Source organism: Macrobrachium nipponense, chromosome 46 (genome assembly GCF_015104395.2).
Source record: "Macrobrachium nipponense isolate FS-2020 chromosome 46, ASM1510439v2, whole genome shotgun sequence".
NCBI lineage: Eukaryota > Metazoa > Arthropoda > Malacostraca > Decapoda > Palaemonidae > Macrobrachium > Macrobrachium nipponense.
Window position 1 is genome coordinate 47,178,893 of NC_061106.1, and position 12,500 is coordinate 47,191,392.

The 12,500-nt window shown below is 33.6% G+C and overlaps 1 protein-coding gene across 2 annotated transcripts in view; it reads right to left on the bottom strand.

The window, feature by feature from the left end:
* Window positions 1-12,500, bottom strand: part of LOC135215009 (uncharacterized) — a 249,785-nt gene that overhangs the window by 6,535 nt on the left and 230,750 nt on the right. The window lies entirely within an intron of this gene.

Consider the following 12,500-nt stretch of genomic DNA (forward strand, 5'->3'; position numbering starts at 1 on the left):
CGTTGATTGACAAAGTCAAGAAGAAAGTATCACTCATTGATGTCGCAGTACCATGGGACACCAGAGTTGAAGAGAAAGAGAGGGAAAAAATGGATAAGTATCAAGATCTGAAAATAGAAATAAGAATGATATGGGATATCCCAGTGGAAATTGTACCCATAATCATAGGAACACTAGGCACGATCCCAAGATCCCTGAAAAGGAATCTAGAAAAACTAGAGGCTGAAGTAGCTCCAGGACTCATGCAGAAGAGTGTGATCCTAGAAACGGCGCACATAGTAAGAAAAGTGATGGACTCCTAAGGAGACAGGATACAACCCAGAACTCTATAAAAACCACGAAGTCGAACAGGATGACTGTGAAAGAAAAAAAAGTAATAATATTCAAGAAGACGCTCTCTCAAACAATTGGAATTAAACGTGACTTTTGTATCAGCTAAGGCAATTTGTATAAAATGGTTGCAGTTATTTTATATGATCTCTTTAACTCTTACTGCATTCTGCCAGACACTTTGTCATTCCTTCATGAATGGAGAGGGGTAAATATTCGTTGGTGGGAATTTTTCTCATGAAAAAAAAAAGAATATATTACATCGAAGTTATTTAGATGTGATAAAATTCTTTTTTTCTGATAAAATCATTCATGTCAACTTATGTTTACGTTGACGAAAAAACGACAAACGCAGCAGAATTGCAGGAGGAAGTAATTACAGAGGAAAAGCAATCATAAAAGAGATTACAAATACTTAAAACGAAGGTACAGGGAGTTAGTGGTGCCGTCAGTGCATTTCACGCGGTGCACTGCAAGCATGAAGGGTGTTGTTCCGTAGCTGCACCTAATTTTAATTCCCAGTTTTTTTCTTTTCTTTAAATCTTGCTGTCCAACATCTCCTACTTTTTTTTTTTACTATTTCATTCCCTACATTTCTCTCTCTCTCTCTCTCTCTCTCTCTCTCTCTCTCTCTCTCTCTCTCTCTCTCTCTCTTTTTTTTTTTTTTTTTTATTTTTTTTTTTTTATGCCCCCGCTATTCGCGGTGAACACGAACGCTTCAAAATAATGAGCGACGCTCAAACCTCAGAAAAAATTTAAATTGGTCGCGTTATTCTTCAGTTCTTAAGGCGTTTGGGACCAATACGTGAAGGCCAATACTTCAGTGGTTGGTCAATAATTATGTCTTGAAATCGTTGTTACCGCGAATGCTTTCTCTGCAGTTGCACGGGACACAAAATGGGTCCATTTAAACAGGCACCAACAGTCGCATTACCATGTTATTAATGTCTTTCGTGATTCTTAGCCTCCTGGGGTCTGTGATATGCGTGGTAGCTCCAGCGTTAGTGTGTGTGGGAACATTCATCTGTATGTTCACTTATTGAATTTCTTTTTTTGATTCTTCACACGATGGTTTTGACACGTGTGACGGTTGTTCTCTGTAGCCAAAAGCATTTTCAGAATTTTGGTAAGGTTTTTCATTAATTAATTAATTAATTTATTTATTTATTTATTTATTTATTTGGGCGTGTGGGTAATGGTGGCAGCTATTCGATATCTGGCGTAGGATAAAAAAAATGTCTAGCTCCCATATCCGTAGGCACAAGTTAGTTGTCATATATGTATATATATATATATATATATATATATATATATATATATATCTATATCTATATATATATATATATATATATATATATATATATATATATATATGAATATGAAAGTCCTTAATGGCCCTCTGTCCGCTGCTCGAACCCACGAGAGACGAATATATATATATATATATAATATATATATATATGTGTGTGTGTGTGTATGTGTGTGTGTGTGTGTGTGTGTGTGTGTGTGAATATGAAGTCCTGAGTCGCCCTCTGTCCGCTGGTTCGAACCCACGAGATGACGAAACTATTATTAACTAAATAAAATCCTCTTTGGATGACATATATGAAAATACATTAATTCCGAGGTAGAGCGAATTGGATATCAAAGGACATTTGTAGCTTAATGCATGTAAATGAATGGTCATGTGATAAAAATGCATATATATATATATATATATATATATATATATCAATTCAAGCTACAAATGTCCTTTAATATCTAAATTCACTTTACCTCCCAAATGATATATTGTTTTCATATATGTACCGAAGGGGAATTTTTTAATTGATAATAATCACTTTAGCACGTGATTTGTTTATCACACATATCCACAGGTGAAAAATAAGAGACAGGGTGTAGGTCCTGACCGGTTTCGGCTTTATTTTCAAGCCATTGACAAAGGACTGATACATAGTATTAGAATTCACAAATATATATACTACAGAGACAGTACTGACGAACATACACACAACCGTTTGAGACTGCAGATCCACCCACAGGCAAGTCAAGGTAGGAGTGGCTTTCAAAAATCATTTGGCTAAAATTTACAATAAATTCTCAAGGGATACTACCGCTTAGGGTACAAGTTCACACCTGACAGGTGTCAGGGAGGCGGGGTTGAAGATCTCATTACCACTACCGCCCCTTTAATGTGTTTACAGTTATAATAATCCTATTTCCATATATCTCTACAGCCTACGTTAAAATTTAAACAGTTTACAAATTTCTTTTGATATTAAAGGATCAAGTTTATACATTCCTTGACTGATGTTCATATTATTGTTGTAACTTTCTTTTATAAAACTAGATTCAATGATATTCCTTTCCAATGCTGGTGTGTTCTAATAATGCATTGGAAAGGAATATCATTTTGCCTTCAGTAAAGGGTCCGAAAAGAACCGAAAGTACTCGGCTATCTTGCTTTTTCATTTTTTCCTCCGAGGCAAAAAACCTTTATTTATACATAGCATCACGTTTTATATACTTCGTGATCAAGTTATTCATCATGAGGGCCACGTTGACTTTTACTTTCCTGTTCCCACTGCTGAGCTGCTTCGTCACCTCTTTCTCCAAGTCCTTACAGGCGGCGCCCTCTACCAGAATTCACCTGAAATTCCTGAAAAAATGCCTGGCGGAACAAGTGTTACCCAAATCATTGCTACCATACCGCATACGAAGATACGATCAACATCCTTTTAACGAATTTTCTTCAATTATATTAAAACATCACATTGCTGCCGCGAAAATGGAGGAAAAGGAGAAATTTAAAGAAAAAGCCCGACGTAACTTCAACTAATCGATTCCCGCTGATTGGAAACACGCATTAAGGCAAGAAAGATATGGAAAACTTCATAGAACTACAGACACTTTGATTAGAAAACTGGACAGAAAATTAAACAACCTTATCAACGACAGTGATTGGACCAATAATGCTAGAAGTGATTGTGTGGTGAATTCATCGAGCAAACAAATAAGTGATAATGCAGTGCGTGCATTAGGCTTTGGGTTGTCTTTCTTCATTTGTAACAAACCCTCAGCTTTATCAATAGCGACATCTCTATATAAGTTTGAAAAATAATGTGACCTACCACAAAATCATTTAGACATTATCAAAGGCATGACATATAGTGTGCTACGCATGCCTATCATGAAAATAACTTCCCCGCTCGCTACAGAAAAAGTTTAAAAGAATTGAAGAATGATAATAGCTTACACATTACCAAGGCTCATAAATCCAATAGTTTAGTGGTTCTTGACAAAACTGACTATATATCACGCATGCATACTTTACTAGAGGATGAAATAACTTACAAAAAACTCGCAAAAAATCCGTTGGACCAAATAATAAAAAACTTTAATATCAATATCAAACAAATTCTTAAAGATAGAAAAGAACTTTTGTGTAAGTTAACTGTAAAGTGTCCCTCATTACCTTATTTATATGGCCTAGTCAAAACTCTTAAGGAAAACAAACCTATGCGCCCAATTATTAGTACTGTAGGATCAATTGCTTATAAACTATCTAAATACCTTACTAAACTGTTATCCCCACTACTAGGAACTGTATCTAATTCACACATCCTGAATTCTCTTGATCTTGTGGACAAATTAAATAACATTGTACTAAACCCTAGCGATATTTTTGTCAGTTTTGATGTATGTTCTTTGTTTACAAAAGTCCCTATTGATTCTGTGCTAGAATATTTAAGTAATGAACTTGTACTGCATGAATTGCCTATGTCCGTTAGTTACATGATTTCCTTGATTAAGTTATGTATTTGTGATTGCAGATTTATTTTTAATGGAGAATATTACCAACAAATATTTGGTATGGCCATGGGTAACCCTTTATCACCTCTCCTTTCAAACTTATATATGGAATTTTTTGAGAGACAACACCTCCTGAATATCACACTTATCCCCTTAAAATGGTACTGATATGTCGATGATATCTTAGTAGTCTTACCTGTTGTTATCGATGTAAATGATTTACTGTCTAAATTGAATAATTTAGTGCCATCCATAAATTCACTGTTGAAATTGAAAATAACAATGTCATCCCTTTCCTAGATGTATTAATACATAAAGAATCTTTCCAATGCAAATTCAGTATTTATAGAAAACCCACAAATAATTTAACATATGTACATTTTTATTCTGGCCACCATCTTAATATTAAAATTTCAATTTTTCTTCTATGTTCCTACGTGCTTTGCGTATCACGAGTCCACAATATCTGGACCAAGAAATAGAATACGTAAAAAAGATAGGAAACGATCTCTGCTACCCACCTTATTTAATTGATTTATGGATTTGAAACCCTAAAATCAATATTTAAATCGTTTAATGTTAATGTAGTGTTCTCTTATAACAATACCATTAAAGATATGCTAATTAAGAATAGTCCCGTAACAAATAACAACATCATTTACAAAATTCCTTGTAAGGATTGCCCATCGTTTTACGTTGGTCAGTCAAGTAAAAATTTATGTGTACGTATTAAGCAGCATATGTACTCAGTTAGAACAGCCCAGATTCCAAATGCACTGTTTATCCATCTGAGTGAAAAATCTCATTGTATTAATTGGGGTGATACCTCGATAATTGCTAGATCTAATGATTATGTTTCAAGAAATTTACTGGAATCGGCAAATATACAAATCACTAATAAAAACAATCTAAATCTTAGTCTGGGAATGTACCATTTGGACCATATATTTGTAAGATGTTTATGAAGGACCTTAAAATAAATGAACAACTAATAAATTAGTCGCACGTGTATATAGTTATTATTTCTCTCTCTCTCTCTCTCTCTCTCTCTCTCTCTCTCTCTCTCTCTCTCTCTCTCTCTGGTTCTCTCGTCGCTCTCTCTCGTTCGATATTCTCTCTCCCTCTTTCTCTTGCTCGTATATATATATATATATATATATATATATATATATATATATATATATATATATATATATATATATATATATATATATTTATATTTTCTTTCGTCTTTTCATTAATAATAATTTTTTGGGGAAAATTTGTGTAAAATTCATGATATCAAATGCTCCCGTGTTTTTTTTCAAAATGTTCTGTTTTCTGGAAGAATAACTTGTTTACTGCGTGTATCCTTCAAGGTGTGGCTAGCCTCAGGCGGCTCCTCCTTTCTGTAGAGTGAAAATCGCCCTTATTGCTAATCTTGTAGTGTCAGTTTGGATATTAAGCCTTCTTTTTACTATGTTGTTCTCTGTAAAATCAGTTTGCCTTCAGTAAAGGGTCCGAACAGGACTGAAAGTACTCGGCTATCTCGCTTTTTCATTTTTTCCTTCGTGGCAAAAAACCTTTATTTATACATAGCATCACGTTTTATATACTTCGTGATCAAGTTATTCATCATGAGGGCCACGTTGACTTTTACTTTCCTGTTCCCACTGCTGAGCTGCTTCGTCACCTCTTTCTCCAAGTCCTTACAGGCGGCGCACTCTACCAGAATTCACCTGAAATTCCTGAAAAAATGCCTAGCGGAACAAGTGTTATACAAATCATTGCTACCATACCGCATAAGAAGATACGATCAACATCCTCTTAACGAATTTTCTTCAATTATATTAAAACGTCACATTGCTGCCGCGAAAATGGAGGGAAAGGAGAAATTTAAAGAACGGGAAAAAGCCCAACGTAACTTCAACTACTCGATTCCCGCTGATTGGAAACATGCATTAAGGCAAGAAATATATGGAAAACTTCATAGAACTACAGACACTTTGATTAGAAAACTGGACTGAAAATTAAACAACCTTATCAACGACAGTGATTGGACCAATAATGCTAGAAGTGATTGTGTGGTGAATTCATCGAGCAAACAAATAAGTGATAATGTAGTGCATGCATTAGGCTTTGGGTTGTCTTTCTTTATTTGTAACAAACCTTCAGCTTTATCAATAGCGACATCTCTATATAAGTTTGAAAAATAATGTGACCTACCACAAAATCATTTAGACATTATCAAAGGCATGACATATAGTGCTACGCATGCCTATCATGAAAATAACTTCCCCACTCGCTACAGAAAAAGTTTAAAAGAATTGAAGAATGATAATAGCTTACACATTACCAAGGCTCATAAATCCAATAGTTTAGTGGTTCTTGACAAAACTGACTACATATCATGCATGCATACTTTACTAGAGGATGAAATAACTTACAAAAAACTCGCAAAAAATCCGTTGGACCAAGTAATAAAAAACTTTAATATCAATATCAAACAAATTCTTAAAGATAAAAAAGAACTTTTGTGTAAGTTAACTGTAAAGTGTCCCTCATTACCTTATTTATATGGCCTAGTCAAAACTCATAAGGAAAACAAACCTATGCGCCCAATTGTTAGTACTGTAGGATCAATTGCTTATAAACTATCTAAATATCTTACTAAACTGTTATCCCCGCTACTAGGAACTGTATCTAATTCACACATCCGGAATTCTCTTGATCTTGTGGACAAATTAAATAACATTGTACTAAACCTTAGCGATATTTTTGTCAGTTTTGATGTATGATCTTTGTTTACAAAAGTCCCTATTGACTCTGTGCTAGAATATTTAAGTAATGAACTTGTACTGCATGAATTGCCTATGTCCGTTAGTCACATGATTTCCTTGATTAAGTTATGTATTTGTGATTGCAGATTTATTTTTAATAGAGAATATTACCAACAAATATTTGGTATGGCCATGGGTAACCCTTTATCACCTCTCCTTTCAAACTTATATATGGAATTTTTTGAGAGACAACACCTCCCGAATATCACACTTATCCCCTTAAAATGGTACTGATATGTCGATGATATCTTAGTAGTCTTACCTGTTGGTATCGATGTAAATGATTTACTGTCTAAATTGAATAATTTAGTGCCATCCATAAAATTCACTGTTGAAATTGAAAAAAACAATGTCATCCCTTTCCTAGATGTTTTAATACATAAAGAATCTTTCCATTGCAAATTCAGTATTTATAGAAAACCCACAAATAATTTAATATATGTACATTTTTATTCTGGTCACCATCTTAATATTCAAATTTCAATTTTTTCTTCTATGTTCCTACGCGCTTTGCATATCACGAGTCCACAATATCTGGACCAAGAAATAGAATACATAAAAAAGATAGGAAATGATCTCTGCTACCCACCTCATTTAAATGATTTATGTTATCAAAAAGCTCACAAAAAGTTTTATAGTGTTGCTATTAATGAAAAAGAAATCCTAAAAATGTACTTAGCTTACCTTACTTTCGTGGATTTGAAACCATAAAATCAATATTTAAATCGTTTAATGTTAATGTAGTGTTCTCTTATAACAATACCATTGAAGATATGCTAATTAAGAATAGTCCCGTAACAAACAACAACATCATTTACAAAATTCCTTGTAAGGATTGCCCATAGTTTTACGTTGGTCAGTCAAGTAAAAATTTATGTGTACGTATTAAGCAGCATATGTACTCAGTTAGAACAGCCCAGACTTCAAATGCACCGTTTATCCATCTGAGTGAAAAATCTCATTGTATTAATTGGGGTGATATCTCGGTAATTGCTAGATTTAATGATTATGTTTCAAGAAATTTACTGGAATCGGCAATTATACAAATCACTAATAAAAACAACCTAAATCTTAGTCTAGGAATGTACCATTTGGACCCATATATTTGTAAGATGTTTATGAAGGACCTTAAAATAAATGAAGAGTTATTATTTCTTTCTCTCTCTCTCTCTCTCTCTCTCTCTCTCTCTCTCTCTCTCTCTCTCTCTGGTTCGATATTCTCTCTCCCTCTTTCTCTTGCTCGATATATATATATATATATATATATATATATATATATATATATATATATATATATATATATATATATATTATATATATATATATATATATATTTATATTTTCTCTCGTCTTTTCATTAATAATAATTTTTTTGGGAAAATCTGTGTAAAATACATGATATTAAATTGTATATGCTCCGTGTTTTCAAAATGTACTGTTTTCTGGAAGAATAACTTGTTTACTGCGTGTATCCTTCAATGTGTGGCATAGCCTCAAGGCGGCTCCTCCTTTCTGTAGAGTGAAATCGCCCTTATTGCTAATCTTGTAGTGTCAGTTTGGATATTACGCCTTCTTTTGACTATATTGTTTTCTGTAAAATCAGTTTGCCTTCAGTAAAGGGTCCGAACAGGACCGAAAGTACTTGGCTATCTCGCTTTTTCATTTTTTCCTTCGTGGCAAAAAACCATTATATATATAGATATATTATATATATATATATATATATATATATATATATATATACCCTACATACAGATAATATAAAATTATATATATATATATATATATTATATATAAATATATTATATATATATATATATGCGTGTGTGGCGAGGAAGCCTTTCCGACTTCGCCTATATTTACACCCTTTCATATATACTAGCATAAACTTCAATCGTCTCCCTTAATATAGGTCTCATTTTGGAAAACTAGCACCTGAAAAATCGTAGCTTTTATCAGCCACCATCTTTCTCTAATAGAATGCCCTTCTGGATGCCAAGAGGTAACAAGACAAATTCCTGGAGAGAGAGAGAGAGAGAGAGAGAGAGAGAGAGAGAGAGAGAGAGAGAGAGAGAGAGAGAGAGAGAGAGAGAAACATAATAGCGCCATAACTGCAACAGAAAAGGTTTGGAACTTCTCTACGCGACCTTATTATTTTGGTAAATTTTTTTCGGCCTCCTCATGCCACTTTTTTTTATTGTCTCCTAATTTTTTTTTTTTTAATGATTCGGCTTCGTTTTCTGTAGCCCTCATCTATTAATTAAATAACCTATCAGTAAGACAAGCAGAGAAACCTTTGAACGAAAGCGAGAAACAGAGGAAACAGCCAATCTTAAACTTACGTATATATATGAGACGCTTATCCTGATTCGTTTCTGCTTCCTATATTAAAACTTGGCAGCTGCTCATCTTTCTTATTAGCAAACTCACTTCTGGAGACCTTATAAGAGTCACTGAATATCCAGCAATGCGTTGCTTTCATCAAAACCCTCTTTATGTCTTGACAAAGACATATCTATTCGCTATATGTGTGAAATATCTGTTTAACAAAGACTTCCCTTTCTGAGATCTACCTTGCAAAATACCAACACTGATACAAGCCGAAACGCGTCCATCACGGCTTCTCAGCACTGATTGTAATTAACATTTACTTTCCTCTAGAGAAATATTTATGGTGTTTCTCTACAGAATTCACGAGGACTTTCGTTTTCATAAAGCGAAATGCGGGATTTCTGAAGTGCTCATTGGAGACATTGAGAAGGGTTCTCTCTCTCTCTCTCCCTCCCTCTCTCTCTCTCTCTCTCTCTCTCTCTCTCTCTCTTACATATTCAGAAGTCATTCGGACCCTCCAGGAAATACTGCGGCCTCAAAAATGCATGACAGAAATTCGACCATTTGCAACCTTGGAGTAATTCCGCTGACGGAGAGAGAGAGAGAGAGAGAGAGAGAGAGAGAGAGAGAGAGAGAGAGAGATGCGTTTATCCTTAAACTTTAATCTTTGCTTTACATCCTTTGCATTAGAATTTTTATTCACTTTTGGGTAGAAATATAGATGCCATAATATATGAAATTCGTGAAAATGAAATATGCGATCGCTCTGACTAGTGGGGCTTAGGTGTTCAACGCTCATAGCTCATAACTCAATGTTCAAAGTACACGAACGAGGCAGTTTCTCTCTCTCTCTCTCTCTCTCTCTCTCTCTCTCTCTCTCTCTCTCTCTCTCTCTCGTGCTTCCCAGACACAAAAGAGCGAGCGATTTCCCCCGGAAAAAAAAAAAAAAGTTTTTCTCCAGGCCAATCTCCCATATTCTCGCCGACGTGATAATGTACTTTCCATCAAAAATTAGATTGCGCCTTCCAGGACCATCTTCCAGCCGATGCTTAACCTACAGGGATGTAGCTTTTTCTTCAAGCTACGTTTAATTCTGGTGTGCATTTATGTACGTATGTATATATGTGTATGTATGAATGTATGTGTGTACTATAATCCATCCATTCATCTAGCTGTCTATGTATGTATGTATGTATGTATGTATGTATGTAAGTATGTAATGTATTCTATCTATTCATCTAGCTGTCTATGGCTGTATGTATGTATGTGTGTGTGTGAGCTATAATCTACAAATTCTTCTAGCTGTCTATGTATGTATGTATGTGTGTGAACTATAATCTATCAATTCTATCTATTCATCTAGCTGTCTATGGCTGTATGTATGTATGTGTGTGTGTGTGTGCGCGCTATAATCTACAAATTCTTCTAGCTGTCTATGTATGTATGTATGTGTGTGAACTATAATCTATCAATTCTATCTATTCATCTAGCTGTTTATATTTGTATGCATGTATGTATGTATGTAAGTACTGATCTATCTGTCTACAAATTCACCTCTCTTTCTATCAATCTATCTCAGGATAATTATGTTGATAATGATTTCATATCTGATCACAAACTACATGCATGAGTTCTATGACTGATGTGATATGAAACGGAAATGTTCAATCGTCGTTTTACAATTAAAAAAAAGTATTAATTATGATTTTAGGTTTTCGATAAAACATTTTATTCAGTGATTGCCTTGTTTATAGATTAATATACCTCAGATTTGTTTACTAAATATGGGTCAATCAAAATAAAGGAACAGATAATGAGTTCTGAATAATTTAACTCTGATTTCTTTGGTATATATTTGGTATACATTTGTCCATAAAGCCACTTAAAAATTGAGCATTAATCCGCAGAACTAATTACGGTAGAACAAGTTAAAAACGATAATACAAATATCAGAATGCAATATAATGGTAGAATAAGAACAACACAAATATATGCAACTCAGGGACATAATATTTTACTTGCAGCCTCTCAGGGAAACAAATACTGAAGTATTGCTTTCATCAATATAACAACTATTCCATTCCGGAAAGTATAACTTCTATATCCAAAAGGAGCCGATGCACTAAAAGCCCAAAAAACGTGTCAGTGGACTTGAAGGGTGAATCTTTGACTGGTAGAAAGCAACAGAGAGCATGCGAACAGACTGGGATAACAAAGGTGCTCCGTAAATCATAAAATCGTGCGCCTCTTTGTCAAACCGATCAAACGAGTAGCCACATTTTGCATACAACACAACTTGAGGCAATTATCATACTTCCTTTAAAAAAAAAAAAACAAAAAAAAAAAAAAAAAAAGCATTCATACGGATTTTTCTACTGGATGGCTTTTGGCAATTATACACGTTTCATTTCATATTCTGCAGAAGAATAGCTACCAGCGCAGGTTTTCTTTTGGCTGAAAGATAGCTTGCTTTTAAAAAAATGTATGATTACTAACGCGATGTATACCAAGAATCTAGGACGTAATTACATACGATGGAACCGAAAGGAAGTTGGGGGTATTCAAGATGTCTCTTTCTGACGTTTTTTCTTCTTCGTAAATAATTCTGCGACTGAATTTTAAAATAGATAAGTGGATGAGTATCTAAATAAAAAGAGGAAAGAATTTTAGAAGTTCAGGGGGCATTGTGGCTATCACAATTTCATAGGTATCTGATAAAAAATGACTAGAAGATTCTACACACACACACACACACACACACACACACGCATATATATATATATATATATATATATATATATATTATAGGTCATTTTTTTTCAGATACATATGAAATTGTAGTAGCCTCAATGACCTCTTAACTTCTCAAAATCTTCCTTTTTTTAGTTTGTTTTACCTTATTTTTCAGCTCCAGCTCAATCTAACCCTGACTCAGAAAGGAACGTAGTAGTTCTTATATGATGATATACTATATATATATATTATTATATATAATATATATATTTATATATTATATTATTGTATAATTATTATATATATATATATATATATATATTTATTATAGTATTGTATATATTATGAATATATAATATATATATATATATATATATATTTTATATATATAATATACTTATATATAATAATATATATATATATACTAATTCACATGTATATATATAGCTGGCTTCTGTCAATGACCTTCCATTT